This window comes from Podarcis muralis, chromosome 6, assembly GCF_964188315.1.
Source record: "Podarcis muralis chromosome 6, rPodMur119.hap1.1, whole genome shotgun sequence".
In the NCBI taxonomy this organism is placed as follows: Eukaryota; Metazoa; Chordata; class Lepidosauria; order Squamata; family Lacertidae; genus Podarcis; species Podarcis muralis.
In genome coordinates, this window is record NC_135660.1 from 82,454,133 (window position 1) to 82,468,014 (window position 13,882).

Genomic DNA, 13,882 nt, shown 5'->3' on the forward strand with positions numbered 1-13,882 from the left:
ATTTCCTTGGGTGGGTAGGGGAGCGAGATGGAGAGCCCACTCGGCCAATTCCAACTATACATGTACAGTATGTTGGTGCAAGGAGGGAACCCAGCTTAGAGCTATTCCCATGCAGAGCAGACAAATTCCTACAGCTTGGCCTAAATTCCCTGCATGTCAGAGGAGGAGACACATGTACTTCGATTCCGATTGCCTGCCTGAATGATGATTTTCTCTCTCGCTGAAATGAGAAGTTAAGAAATGAACAATTCTATCTCTTATTTATATATTCATAGAAAAATGTCACATCAGAATAGTGAGCCGCTGAGTGGATTATCATAAGCATCATTTGTAATGTAGCTGTCTTGACTATTAGCGGATGAAAATATCTTTGATTTTTATCTTCCCTTGAAAGCTAGACCTGTGCTCAATAACCTTATTTTGTTCAACAGAATGTAGCTTCTGTTCACCTTCAGGAAGTATGTGATTTTTGCATACCAGCTGCAGTGTTATCACGTTAAGCCAAATTTGAGAAAGCCAGGGTTTCTGTTGTTAAAGGCTCTTTCTCAGGGATCTTAGCGCTTGCTCTAGGGATTAGAAGAGGACATGTAGGGTCTGTGCAGGCCTTGTAAAGTGCAGAGATGCTGATGAAATGTAACTCTTAGATTGCAGGGAGAACCTATGCACCAACACTACTCAGAAGCATGGTGTGCTGGTATAACATGTATACATGCCTGGAGATTTGTATATTAAATGCAAATAAATGTAAATAAGTTGTAGTTATGATTGAAGATTCATATATTACCAAAATGACATTTGCTCTGCATATTTCCATATACTTTCATTGTGGTGACAAACCCATTTCTGTAGGTTTGAGACTGTTTTGAGCTCTTGTTTTGTTTTACAACCAAGTGGCAAATGCATTTTACTAAATAAATAAATAGAAAGCTTCCTTGTGCTGCAGCAATCAAACTGCTGGCACATTTGCAAAGCTAAGCAGGGTCTGGTCTGGTTTCAAACTGTATGGGGGACCACATGTTGAGATTCCTGCATTGCAGGGGGTTGGACTAGGTGACTGCTGGGGTCCCTTCCAGCTTTACAATTCTATGATTCTATTGGAAAAAAAATACATTGGCCTATTGTCTTCACCAACTGGCTGTGTCTCTCCATGGGCAGGAGTCTTTCCCGGGAGATGCCAAGGAGTGAAACTGGGATCTTTCGCATACATAGCATGTGTTCTGTTGTCACTGGATTTCAGCCCTTCCTCCTGTTATACAAATAGTCCGGTAGGAAACCAGCTGAATTTCATGTGCTCAGCTCTCACAGTTTGGTGCCTGTCCCCAATATAACAGTGGCAGAGTGTTCTCTTCTTTCTAGATAAACAAACTCAGTGGTCAGTAGAATTCCACCTTTATGAAATCATGTACAGTTTGATGCAGACTTTCCCCTATTTTTTTATATATTTTAAAAATGCCAAGATGGAAAAAGCCATCGTGACTTGGCAACATGAGAAAAGTTAAGAATGAATGAATGGGCATTCACTGGTGAGTCACCAAGGGCTCCACCAACAGACTGTGTATCATCCTGTTGTCACTTTTTTGAAGTAAATGAGTTGACCTAATAAGGACCAGATCTTCAACCGGAATACATAATTTGTTTCCAGATGCTCATTTATGCAAACCCAGAATGAGATTATGCCGCGTTTGCACCATACCACTTCAAACAGTCTCGCATATACACCCATGCATATGCAGAATAATAATCAACCAGGGTAGGTGAGGTGGTGCATTGCGTGATCAAAGCAAGTCCCTGGGTAGAGCTGGGCTTGGAACAATTCTTGCCACTGGCCCCTCCTGCCCCAAAGCTCCTTGTAGCTTCCTTGGGCTTCTGGTGCTTCCTGCAGTCACCTTGCAGGTGGCCTTTCTCCCCGCACATCAAATGTTCAAACAGACATCCTTCCTTTCCCAGACTTGTCCCAGACAGGCATTTGATTTACAACAATCTCATCTGCAGCATCGGAGGAGTGAAATTGCTAACAGGCTTCCCCCAAATAATTCTGGGAGGTGTAGTTAAGGGTACTGAGAGTTGTTAGGAGACCTCCTATTCCTCTCATAGAGCTACAGAGTTCCCTGTAAAGTAGGATTGATTGCTAAACTACTCTGTTTGTTGTAGCTCTGTGAGGGGAATAGGGCAATCCTAACAATTCTCAGCACCCTTCTACAGCTACCAGAATTAATGGGGGGAAGCCATGACTTTTTAAAGTAATATCTGAGTGCAATAAATGTATGTAGAATTTCAATTGGCTTTCCATATCCTGCCACTAGTGGGTGTGACATAGCCATGTGGGCTGGGAAGGGCACATTCTGTATATAATTAAAAAAAACATTTCCCCCCGTTGACTTTTAAAATAAATAATTTAGTGTATGCTAAAGCGCTTGCTTATTTAGGTGCTAGTAAGTGATTACTTTAATAACTCTTTTTTGTTTTGTTTTTAAGTCAACCACGTGATTTGAAAGGTTGGCAAAAATCAACATGGCATTAAAATGACCCTAGTTGTAAAAGCAGTGTGGTTTTAAATTTGCAGTAAAACAGGTGCTTTTGCACAAATTTTCACACAGCATTTTTTTTTTTAAGGCAGAAATTTGAGTCGGCACCAATTTTAAAATTGCACATGGTTAAATAGAACTGGCACAAATAGTGGAGGTGTGCAAAAATAGATGCATAACAATGAGTCTACCCACCTGATACATCACTCCATGTGCCAAAGCACGGCACTGAGGTGATTTATATTTACAGACATTGCACCACTATTCTGTATCGTCCCCTCCCCAAATAGTTGAATTTTCTGTGATCCGAAAATAGGCGAAAGGTCAAAAACATGGGAGAACGGCAATTGGATAGCAATGTCATGTAGATATATATTTCATATTGAATGGAGTGCTGATTATTTACAGGAAAAACATCAAGGGAGTAAAAAAAGAAGTCATAAATATATCAGCAGGTGTCAACATCGCTCTTCCTTGGCCACCAACTAAAATGTGGCACAGTCAATTCTTGTTTACTTATTTTGCTTCCTGGGTGAGATGACGATTAGAAGGAAGCATCTCTTTCATCTGTCCTGAATTCTCCCACCCTTCAGCTTGAGAGAGGAAGAAAAACATGTATATTTGTGCGCGCGCGCACACACACACACACACACACACACACACACAGAGGCTGGGAGCCTCTGGAGGCTTCACCTGGGTCAAAAAACCTGGCTAGCCCCCTGTAGCTATGGCTCTGACTTCTGTCCACTTTCTCTAGAGCAGGGGTAGGCAACCTAAGGCCTGGGGGCTGGATGTGGCCCAATTGCCTTCTCAATCCGGCCTACGGATGGTCTGGGAATCAGCGTGTTTTTATATGAGTAGAATGTGTCCTTTCATTTAAAATGCATCTCTGGGTTATTTGTGGGGCATAGGAATTCGTTCATCCCCCCCCCCCCAAAAAAAATAGTCTGGCCCACCACATGGTCGGAGGGATGGTGGAGCGGCCCACGGCTGAAAAAGGTTGCTGACCCCTGCTCTAGAGTCTTGAAGATACTCTCGCTTCTAGAACAGGATGTACCAATGAATATATGAAGACTGTTGCTCTGGCTTTCCTTCTCGGATTAGTGTAGAATGATGCATGGAGGGTGTTGTTGATTGCCACAAAATTTAAGGCGTTGCTTTTGGAAATTGTGATTCTTGTGGCACTCCAGCCTATAAATTGTGTTATGTTTCAAACCTGAAATGGCATATTGTAAAGATGTGTTTCAGTGCAATTAACTTAATTACCTAGTGAGGACAGACTGTACAGCCAGAAACTGATAGCAAGCAAATAAATGTAAAAGGTGTACTCAGAAAATATAATCAGGCAGCTATCCAATAAGTCAGCTCACCATGTTGCAAATGTCTCTAAAAGCAGTATAAGCAAAGGCTGTTAGAATATGTCTTGTAGACTTTTGCTTTGTTTGTTCTGAACTTATGCAAATCCACCAAGATTTTTATGGAAAAACAAGTCAGTATCCCTGGTAATTTGTGGAGGAAGGAATAGACAGCTCGGCATTATTGTCCACCCAACCTAGAATAGTTTTAGGACTCTAGAAGAGCTATATCCTAGGACAGCTTTGCTGAATATTCCTTCTATGTTTTTGCAGGGACTGCTGTCAGTTTCAGCCTCCAACAGCTTCCAAAGAGATCACAGTGGGGATAAGGTTTTGTGGCTTTCTGCTTCCCCATGCTGTCCTCTTAAAAAATGAGAGGCCTAGACTGCAATCTGAACACTGCTTACCTGGCCGCAAGCCCCATTGAATTCAGTGGGACATTTCTGAGTAGATATGGTTAGTAACTGTTTGTGCTTATGTAGCATTTACAGTTGGCTAATATTCCATTTTTTCCAATAAATCTTGATGGCAGAGGTGCTTGGTTGCTCTAATTCCCTCCTACTCTCCCCCAAATCATGGCCTCTGGGTAGCATAATACATTTGTTGAATGAATGAATGAATGAACTTGATGTATTCATACTGTGTTTTATTGAGGCGTGGGGATAGGGTGGCGCTGTGGTCCAAACCACTGAGCCTCTTGGGCTTGCTGATTGGAAGTTCGGCAGTTAGAATCCCTGCAACAGGGTGAGTACCATTGCTCGGTCCCTGCTCCTGCCAACCTATCAGTTCGAAAGCACGCCAGTGCAAGTAGATAAATTGGTACCGCTGTGGCAGGAAAGTAAATGGCAATTTTGTGCGCTCTGGTTTCTGTCACGGTATCCCTTTGTGCCAGAAGTGGTTTAGTCCTGCTGGCCACATAACCAGGAAAGCTGTCTGTGGACAAACACCGGTTCCCTTGGCCTGAAAAGCGAGATGAGCGCCGCAACCCCATAGTCACCTTTGACTGGATTTAACCGTCCAGGGGCTTTACCTTTACCTTTTTATTGAGGCACAATGAATTAATTGTGTTGCCCCTTAGGATACTTCCTGCTGAAGGCCTGTGTTTAGAAACCTACCAGGCTGGGTGAATTAGCCAGTTTCCACAGATAACACACAAGTGGCCTAGGTTCATATATGAAGAACACACAGTTGCATGAGCAGGTAACCATAAAAGGAAATATATAAATAGGCTATATCTCTGAAACCCAATTAACAACCTGGGTGCTGTACTCTTTCTCTTGTTGCTAGTGGTGACAGACAGGTAGTAGGTGGAGCCAGAGCCAATGAAAGGCAGAACCAGGTGAGGAGACAGGTGAGGGCTACCTGAGGGCGATTCTCCATTTGTCCTCATAGACCAACCTCCACTGCTTGAGGCCCACATTTCAGGGATGTGGGCATGTCATTCAACACAGTGGTTTCCAAACTGTGCTGGGGTTCCTTGGTTGCTTACCTGGGGTTCCTCAGTGAGAAGTTAAGTAATGGCAGATAAGCATTCCTGGATAATTGTGTGCCTACCACTGCTGATCTTCCTCTGGTTGTCTTTTTAGTTTGCATAGCGGCACAGTGAGGCCAGCCGACCATGTGAACCTAGAGCAGAAGCTCCCAAACTGTGGTCTGCGATCCATACATGATCTGCGAGCTTTATAAAAATACAGTTACAAAAAATAAATCACACAGTATCTAGCACAGTGCATTTCAATTGCTACAACAGACAGAAAAAATCGTCAGCCAGGACCCAATTTTCAAGTGGTTTGCAGGGAGGAGGGAAGATTAATAACCACTGTCCTAGGATATAGTTAAGCAGTTGCTTTTTCTTTTAAAGAAAGTAGTTAAGTTAAACTTAGCATACATGTCATATATTAGTTTTTAATAAATTAATTGTGAGAGATAACTTTTTATATCAGATGTGTAGGTAAAAATGTGTTGGATCGTAAGGTACTCCTATATACTTATCTTAATGGCTTAGTTTTGACATCACACTAAACAAAACCATGGTTGAATGTGAGTGTGTGGGCTCCAGGAAGGAGATCGCAACTGCTTTTCTCAACCAAGGAGGAGAAAAGCATTTGCAGTCTCCTTCCTGGAATTTTCCATCTGTTTCAGCTCTCTGCAGGCTAACCAAGAGCTGTAACCAGTGCTTACCCTATGGCTTATGGCATGCTGTTTGCCCATGAGTCTGGGCTTGGATGACACACTAAACCAAAGTATGGTTTAGCTCAGGGCGATGCAGCAGCAAATGGATTAGGAAAGAGCGAAGCAACTGCAATCTCCTCTCCAGAAGCCTGCAGATTAATGCTAAGCCATTGTTTGACTCTGCATGACAGGCAAATGAGGCAAGCAGGTTTTTATTTTATTTTATGATGAGTGTATGGAGAAAAGTGTTGGGTATCTTCTGTTTGATAATAGATAACAAAGCAAGTGTCCTTCAAGATGAATAACCTGGCCACTTCGAGAGCTTTAGTCTTGTTTTAAATGTTTTTGTTGCATTTGTGTTTTTAATTATCTTTTGTGTAAATAACATTGAGACAGTGGTTCAGAAGGTGTTAAAATAATAATGAAACTACGCTTTATAATACAATTTTCCTGACTTTATTCATCCCATTGAATACTACTGTTTTCTTTTTCTCTGAAGAATTTCTACCCCACTTTCCTAGCTATTATCATGAAAGTGGCTTAAAGAATAATTTCCAGAACCTAGCAAGACTAAGACAGACATGTTAGGTCCTGCTGGACAGTCACCATGAGGAGAACAAATAAATCACTAATTAGATAATTTCCTGGGTTTGGGGAAAATAATCATTTTAAGCAAGACCACTGCGCTGGTTATTTCAGTTTGCTCTCTTTTGGGTCATCTCGCTCTAAATCGCTGTGACCCACTTGCCAGATGTGATGAGCTCCAGAAACCTTGTGCTAATTATTTTGGCCGAGTTTTCTAAGCTGGTTACAGTTTATAGCTGTGCCAACAAGAACTGGGAGATTATTATGGTTATTATTTATTCAAACATGCTGTGCAGACAGGCTTTCTTCACATACTGTCTGCTAACTTCTGTTGACTTTGAAATGTCTTCATTTTCCTGCTTCCTCTTTTCTGTTCTACTCTTTCTCCAAATTTGTTTTCATTCCTTTTCACTATTTGGGTAACTTTATACCTAAACCGTATCCTCCAAAGCATAGCAGTACCTTTCTTCCCTCACTGCTCCTTACTATTGTACTTCTTAACTCCTCAGGGGTGCCAACTTGAATAAAATATTGTGGGAGCCCAGCTAAACCCCACCCTGGTTAATCGTTCACATGACACAGTGCACACACACCATTTGAATGGGAATGCCCATCAACTTTGTGGGGGCTCGACACCCTCAAATATTTTTGGAAGCCCCCACGGCCCCTAGGAGTGGGCTCCTGTGTAACTCCTGGTTCCTTCCATTCATGTGTCAAGTTTACGTGCCTGTGTAAAACTAACCTCCATTCTGGCATTCTCGAATCGCGTCCCCCACTCCATTATCTTTTGGAGGGGGGCAACATGAGAACGGGGACTTCTCTGCAGTGGCTCCCTATTTGTGGAATGCTCTCCCCAGGGAGGATCGGTTGCCTCCTTCATTATACACCTTTAGGGAGGCTTGCCTGGCATCTTCACTACATATCTTTAGGCACCAGGCGAAAATGTTGGGTTGATTGACATCCGATGCCCTTTTAAAATGTATTGTGGAAGGGGGGGAATTATTGGGTTGTCTTTGTTTGTATTATGTATTTCCTGTTTCTTGTGGTTTTATGTCGTGAACCGTCCTGAGATCTACGGGAATAGGGTGGTACACAAATTTTAATAATAATAAAATAAACCCCTCTGTCCTTTGACTGTCTAGCCCAGGGGCACCCTGCAAATGTTTTAGACTATGGACTCAGTTAGATATGGTAAAGAAAAAGCGATTTATATGCGTTGTATGTGCGATGTAACATTGTGCCAGCAGATGGCGACGTGGAGTCCCATTTTTCTCTACCTGTTTTTCCCGTTTCAATTTACAACGCTTTGAACTGGAACACTTCTTTGATGTGTCTTAGATCCAGCCTATGACTCCCAGCATCCTCTGACCATGGGTAATGCTGGCTGGGGCTGCTGGGATTTTGGAGCCTATAACATCTTGAAGGTCCCAGGTTGGCTACCCCTGGCTTAATCTCATTAGATTGTAAGACTCAGGGCTGGGGCAGCGACTTGTGCAACTCTGACAAAAATGGCAGGTCAGTCATGCTGGGGGCAGAAGAGCTTCACATTGCCCTGACTTGCTGCAGCCATAGGGGAAAATCGGCAGGGGGTTAAGTGGAGAGTAATCCAAACTATCCGCCCCCCCGCTGTTTAAATTGGAACCAAAGCCAAACAAATAGTAATTGTGCCGCACATCCTGAATCTGAAACCGAGCCAAAACAGGATTTCACTACTGTTGTAAAATAAAGACAGGTCAGCTCCCCGTTGAGAGGAAGAGCTGCAGTTCAGCAGCCGATCCCATGCGTTGCACGCAAAAGGTCGTAGGTTTAATTCCTGGCATGGCTAGGCAGGGCTGAGCTTGCCTTCTGTCTGAAACCTTGGAGAGTCACTGCCAGTTTGTGCCGACAGTACTGAGCTAGGTGGACCAGTGGTCTGATTTGGCCATCCTGTGTTCCTAAGAGTGACACATTCCTGCCCCCTATTTGCTGTCTCTCTCCCAACCCACCTGCAACTCGTTGCTTCTGGAATTGCCTCCTTAAAATCCCACAAAGCAAGATAGATAAATTTTATTGTCATTGTCCGTATATACACAGTATACACAACAACGAAAATCAAACACCCACCCAAAGACCGGGTTCACATACACATTTGCACGTATCTCCAACACTCTCATCCTATTCAGACATAATCTATAAAAACATAACATAATCCAGAATATAACATAACCTATTAAAGGCATAACATAACCTAAAACCTATCTCATTCCTTCCTACTCCCTGCTTGCTATTTCTTGCAACTTGCAAGCATTCTCCCTGAGTTTTCCTGCACTCTCAGCCTAACCTCATCAGTGATGTGCCTGGAAATAAGAAAATAATTATTATGGGGCCCCAGCGTGTGGTGCCAGTTCTTCCACTGTAAGACAGCAGAATGACAGCTTTTGTTACCAACTCATACAAACTGCAAAACAAGTGAAAGTAGAGTGACCAGAGACAAAGGTTCCTGCACCTTTAACCATTGTGTAGAAGAGGGAATTCCAGCAGGTAGAACACCCATATGCTGAAATCCCTTTTTCTGTACAGGAGCCTTGTCCTCTTTTGCGCCAACCCCCCCGCCCCCACCCCAGTGGAAGCCTCCATATGGGTCAAATGTGATGTTTCTATTGTCCAGATCTAGGAAACCTTGACATTCTGTTTGGCAGACTGGGTGGCCTCTATTAAGAGAATTCCAAGCAATCAAGCTTTCTGGAAAGTGTGTGTGAAATCGAGGCTATTTACAGACACCACCAAATTTATAAGGATGCTTTTTCATAAGGCATTTGATTGTATCTCTTCCCCCCCCCCAAAGAATGCTTTGTTTCTTCCCTTTAACTCTTGTAGTTTAATATAGCTTTATTCAGATTGTGGCCTTACTAATTATATCCCTACTATGTGCAGATATAAATAGGTTGACTGGCGCTGGAGCAGTTGCCATCCTTGCTCTTTTCCACTCTACTAATTTGGTTCACGGGGAGAATTCTCCATGCTGCAGTTTGAACCAGGAAAACAGAAGCGCTCTTTTATTATCTCTCATCTGTTTTGACTATCTACTTAACAGCTTCCAGGCTTTGCGGGGAAAACCCCTCTGTACAGAGACTCAAGACGGAACTAGATGTGGTGTTTGACATGCAGCTGCTTCCAAAAATGTCAGCCTATGTGAAGCTTCCCCTTTCTGGTTTAGTCAGCCTTGCCTCTTGCATCTCCCTGCATTATCCAGACCTTGCTTCACACCAATAGCTATCTGTGGTTGGGAAACGAAGGGAACTTGCATGGGCTGATATGACTGTCTGGTACAGAGTGGGGATGAGTGGGATTTGACCTGGCATATTTCAGTAGCATCTCTGAGGCAAAGCATCAGCAACAACAACAACAAGAACAACACTAATATTTATATCCTGCTCATCTGGCTGGGTTGCCCCTTGACTTGCTATGTGGCAACCCTGCTGCCTGAGAAGGAGACATCCATAGTCCCCTTGGACATGTGAAATTATTTCCACAGTTCTTGAGGTCCTGCGTTCTGCATATGACACTGTCGGAAAAACACCATTGTTTAGACAGCAAGTTCTTTTTTTAAATGTATTTCTATTAAAGATTTTCTTGATTTACAAAAGTATGTGCAATGTCTCTCTTTCATATTCCCCCCCCCCATGTAACATTTTTACAAATCAGTTTCATTTGTTGAGATATTAGGAAGAAAAGGGGGAAAGAGGCGGGGGGGGGGGAGAAGATGGGGGGGGTCAGGTTTCTATTTTACTTAATATATGTAGGGTTTGGTGTCAGCGTTGCTTGTGCAGGTTCTTTGCTGTTCACTTGTGTTCCTTTGGTGGTGAGAGAGGTTGGGGTTGACCTAGGGTGTGGTTGTTCATTTGTGATTGGCTGTGGTGATCTTTGTTTTCATGTGTGAGTGGGGGTGGGTGGGGGTTTTGGATCAGGTTAGCCATATTGATTTGTATGTTGTTGGTGGATTTTTGTCATTGTCTTGTTGGGCTGTGTGTGTGATAAAGGGGAGCCATACCAAGGCGAAGGCGTCTTCTTCTATTTGTCCCCGTGTCAGTTTCAGTTTATTGGTTAATTTTTCTAGTAAGGCTGTTTCCCATACTATTTGGTACCATTGGTTCATGCTTACTCCTGACAGGCCTCTCCAGTGTCTGGTTATGATGTTTCTGGCTGCTGAAAGTAGGTGGATTATGAGTTCTTTGTGGTGTAAGTGGGCATTATTGTCTTGGAAGATGTTTAGTACAACAAGTTCTTTTTGATTGGCAGGAGGCTATTGCCAGGAAGTGCTCTCAAAGAGAACAGATAATGCCACCCTGGCATTTTTAACTTCCAGAGTACAATAGAGCAGAGTGTGAAAAATGCTAGGCCACAACAATGCTGGCTTTTAACATAAGGTCAAGGTGGAAGGGCTGCTTTAACCTTAAGGTTTTGGTGTCCTTAAGGGTGGCAATGTGAGTGACAGAGTAGCACTCCTATGCAAGCCATAGTGAAATGTATAGGACTGCACAAAGTTCTATTTCAACAGAGTATGTGCAGATGGAAACTCAATAGTAGACTGTCTTCCCTTGTCTGCTTTAGGGCTGAAGAGACAATAAACTCCAAATTATGCCCTTGACCTGCCAGATTTCTTTAGTGTCTGCCTTTAACCATTCAAATTTTGCTTAGCAAATCTCCTTGACTACATTAAAAAGGGCCAGTAGTTTTGAGAACCTATTGTAGGAAACTGGTTATACTACAGCTCAGTTTGGACTTCATATCAAACTATGGTTTGCACTAACTATGGTTTAGAACCCAAGCCAACATTTGAGCTTCTAAATATGCTACCATTTAGAGCTGTTTGCTGATTTAATGTTTGCCTTCTTAGAGTTCCATCCTTTGGGTTCAGTGGGCTCTGAAGGCTGAACATTTACTATAATTAAGGTTTGTCAATTCTGACATTAACCACATTTGGCACAAATCATGGTTTGCAAACTCATTTAAAAGCCTGGTTTCTGATCAAATTTCCCACCTGATCCCAGACTGTGCTTTGCGAGTGCAGACATTGCAACAAACCACAGTTTGACCTGACGTCTAAACTGAGCTAACAGTTGTTAGAGAAAGCCAAGAACCTAGATCAGTGGCCCATCTAGTTATCAGGGACTGGACACCAGAGGAGGAACAGTGGAGACAGCCCCCCTCCTCCTCCTGAACCTTCCTGAGAAGAGGAGGGCAGTATAGAATTACAACAGTGGTTTGCAGAAGGTCATGAATGTGAGACAGAAAAGGGGGAAAGCTAGGAGATAATGGAGGGGGGGGGGGAGCAGCAGACCCAGAGTATCTGGCTGGCACTTTATCATTAGAAAGCATTCCTGACCAACCCCCTTCTTCTAGAACCCAGCGTGCATTGAGAGTAGTAGAACAGAAAGCTCAGAGGCAGAAAGCACAGATTAGCTGGTGCAGGGAAGACGTACAATAGGAGAGGCAGAAGGAGGGGCTTTACTGGGAGCAACGCCATTATCTAGGAGAGACGGCATTTCTACATTGTCTCTCTGTAATATTGAATAATAAAAGACTTGGTAAGAACTCTTTTTTTTTATCTGCTTCTTGGCTGCCACCATGGGAGGGATTGGATTTTCTGAAGCCTGACAGTAGCCCCGAATCTTGCTCTTGCAGCGGCTGCCGAGATGCTCGTGGGAAGTCCACAAGTATGATTTGAGCACATGAGCACGTTTCGCTCCTGTGGTTTCCAGCAACTGAAATTCAGAAGCATTGCTGCCTCCAACTGTGGAGGCGGAAGATAGCCATCATGACTAGTAGCCATTGATAGCGCTCTCCTCCACTGATTTGTCCAATCCTCTTTTAAAGCCATCTAGATTGATGGCCATCATTGCTTCCTGTAGAATTGAGTTCCATAGTGTAACTGTGTATTGCATGAAAGAGTACTTTCTTTTATCTACCCTGACTCAACATTCAGCTTCACTGGATGTCCAGTAAGTTTCCCTGTGTCATTGCATCTCAACCAACATGCACCCAGCACTACCTACCAGGCCATCTGGGTGACGGGCAATATCTGCAACATTTGGGTCAGGCAGGCAATTCACATCGCGGTCCGTACGCCCACCACATCCCTAACTATCTTCTAGTGATCAAATAATCCACTACCACAATCCACCCACCAGAGAATTATCCTCAGCACAAGAGGACAGATGGAATTCGTCCCTTAAGGAATGTGCTTTCTAAGGGAATTTCCTCTCCCTCAATACCTAATATGTATCCTAATCCTTAGGACACTTTTGTCCTTGTTCCCATAGCAGTGTAAATGTCAAAAAGCCTAAAATTTTAAGATGAAATTATTTCTCCATTGACTTCAATTTTACAATTCCTCCCCCTTTTACTGCTTTGCTTTCCTTTCCTTTCCTTGGTAACTCAAGATGCTTCTCCAGTTTGCTGGCAGTGTGGGCGTGAGAAAGACATCTGTGTACGCTAGTTAGCATGGGAGTCTGGGGGGGAAAACATGCTAAGAAGGTAGGCAAAGAAAGACTGCGGCAGCATGAGGCAATCCGCAGGCTGCCTGCTTAGTACAGTTCCAACATAATCTTCCGTGGGCACCTCCCTCTGTACAACTGGTGGCCACCAGGAATAAGCCAGATCACAGTTAATAAGTCAGCTGTCATGTCCCATAGAAATGTAGGTAACATGGTGGAAAGATATGCAAGTTGCCACATAGGAAGCATTTCGGTCCAGGACAGGACCAATACAGTGTGTGTGTGTGTGTGTGTGTGTGTGTGTGTGTGTGCAGCAACTCTGGAGTCTGAAAAGCATAGTACAGTCCAATTGGCCTTTCCCCCTCTGTGGCCCAGAAGGTACACAAACATTCAAATCTGGCTGGTTCTGAAAGATGTGAGCTTTCCTGGGTTTCCCAGGAGGGTGTGCTAAGCACAGTCAGTGCCAGGTTGCAGCTGGGCGACAAGAAGCAAAAGGAACCCAGGCCAGCCAACAGACTTAGTCCTGACACCGTCCATGTTCATATAATTAGTATATTCATCAATACCTGTTTCTTTTCAGTGGCTATTTGTTGTCCACGAATTTCCCAGGGATTCTGCAGTCTTTGAAAATGCCTCTCAAAGAGCACACACAAAAGCAACACAAAGCTTTAAAGCCACCTCTGAGGGTTACAGTGTCCACAGGGACGAGAAATGTTGTTTTCCGTTTTGTCCCCGTTTGGGAAATTTAGCATCCTGTTATTCATTTAAT

At 43.4% G+C, this 13,882-nt stretch overlaps 1 protein-coding gene across 8 annotated transcripts in view; it reads left to right on the forward strand.

Moving 5' to 3' along the window:
* KCNMA1 (potassium calcium-activated channel subfamily M alpha 1) overlaps positions 1-13,882 on the forward strand; it is a 544,144-nt gene that overhangs the window by 38,395 nt on the left and 491,867 nt on the right. The window lies entirely within an intron of this gene.